The 2138-nt window shown below is 29.7% G+C and overlaps 1 non-coding gene across 1 annotated transcript; it reads left to right on the top strand.

Moving 5' to 3' along the window:
- The first annotated feature begins 1071 nt into the window (after positions 1-1071).
- On the top strand, positions 1072-1143 carry TRNAP-UGG (transfer RNA proline (anticodon UGG)). The gene has a single exon. It is a non-coding gene; the product is annotated as a tRNA-Pro (tRNA).
- Positions 1144-2138: the final 995 nt, after the last annotated feature.

Raw genomic sequence — 2138 nt, 5'->3', positions numbered from 1 at the left:
AGTATCACCAGAGATCGCGACAGACAGATTTTCATATTCATGCAATCCAATAAAATTATATTATTAGCAATATTTGGATTTAATAATAGTATGCTTCGTTTGTCAGTGTGCAAAAAAAATAAACATTCATTAAATCCAAAGAAGAATTACAAAAATGCCTTCCAAAGTTATATCACTTTCATATGACATGAGGTCAAAAATAATGAATATTAAGACTGGAGACGAGAAGAATGAGAGGTTATCTAATCGAAGTCCAGATAATTATAAACAACAATTAAAATTTTCTAATGTTAAACCTCCTTACTATGTAGAGTTTGGCGGTCGATTTGCCGCCATAAATAACAATAGACCTCTCCATTGTCCGAGAAAGCAAGAGAGTAAAAATAAAAAATAAATGTATGAGTACATACATATGTACATATATAAAAAAAACCTAATGAACTAAAATATAAAAAATAATTATAAAATAAAATAAAAAGGCAATTTAAACAATATTTCAATAACAAATGTACGAAAATATAAACTATAAATATATAAAATGTGTGGGATTTCATGATTAGGATTTCAATCAAAAAGATTTCAATGATTGGGATTTCAATCAATTTACTGAGAGGCTTGGACCGCGTAAGTACGTATGTAATGATATAAGTACTTATGTAATGATATAAGATATAAAGGTAAGACGTATGTAATAAAATAAATGTTTATAAATTTGAGCTCGATATAACACAGAAAACAATATACTGAAATATGTTATACATACATAAAATATAATAGAAATCGAATGGACGAATAGGAAGCCTAGCCTAAGCTATTGAATGAATTATTACCGGAACTCCTCTAACTGTAAAATATAAAATAATAATATGATGTATTTAAAAAAAATGCAATTTGCAAAGATAAGATTATTATTTCGATACGATATTTCAACAAATGTTATCGATTCCGCAATTTTAAAGACCGAAATACACAGAAACGTGATGTTTCGCAAGTTTTGTGTGTGCAATAAACGTGTCACGTCGCATATGTCGTTTGGTAAATAATCATTTATTATCGATTCAACGTACATGTGGCTCAATGGTCTAGGGGTATGATTCTCGCTTTGGGTGCGAGAGGTCCCGGGTTCAAATCCCGGTTGAGCCCTTCTTTTTGCTTTATAAATAAAAACAAAAAATGTCTAAAAAATATCGATGGAAATTCACTGTACATAAATGCAATTATGCAAATTTGTGAATGTTTCAATTGTTTTTTTTTTCACATTATTTTTTATTTCATTTTCTTCTCAATTATTTTAAAATCCTTTAATAAATTACCAAAATATCAATAATCAACCAAATAAATTTATAAAAATTCATTTTAAAAAAGCGACATCTACAGACTATGTACATATGTATTTATTCACGTTATTTTAGCTGTTTTTTTTTTATAATATTTAATATATGTACGTACATATACATATGTAGAAAACTTATCGGAAATTAATAAAAATGTTAAAAAGAACCAATGTATAATATATGTATGTATAATACATTTATATTAAATAATATATAGTAAAAATGTACTGGTGAAATTAAATGTAAAAAGTTGATTCAAATTTACGCACGTATGAATTTAATTCATTGATCCAAGCATAAAAATGTTATCTTAAGTAGAAAAGAACATTCAATAAATATGTCAATACATATGATAAGATACTAGTTTTATGTCACGTATGTATGTACATATGTCTATCGAGTATTTATTTTATACAAATTTATAAAAAAAAAATCTTGCACCCGGTCTTTGTACGTCGAGCGCCAAAGGACGTATAAATTGAGACGCATCAACAGATTTGAACAAAACCGAGCATTAAACGACATAATAGCGCCTTAAAGACAACAGTACGCCGTATAATGCGAAGCTATTTTGAATCCTCACCCGGAAAAAAGAAAAAAAAGACGAAGGGCGAGCCAGGAGACAAAAAAAATAGGGAAAATCCGACCCAACGCAGGATCTGCGGCTTCGCGACGCGAAATGTATGCAAATGGACACATTCGAAAAGCCTAACGTCCGAAATTTAAATTCAAAGCGCCAAAGCTCGCATGAGCTTTAAGGCTTTACGGGGGTTCCGTGACTCTCGCAGAACCAACCCCGGCCCA

The sequence above is a fragment of the Arctopsyche grandis genome, chromosome 11 (assembly GCF_051622035.1).
Source record: "Arctopsyche grandis isolate Sample6627 chromosome 11, ASM5162203v2, whole genome shotgun sequence".
NCBI lineage: Eukaryota > Metazoa > Arthropoda > Insecta > Trichoptera > Hydropsychidae > Arctopsyche > Arctopsyche grandis.
This window is presented reverse-complemented; position numbering and strand designations above follow the sequence as displayed.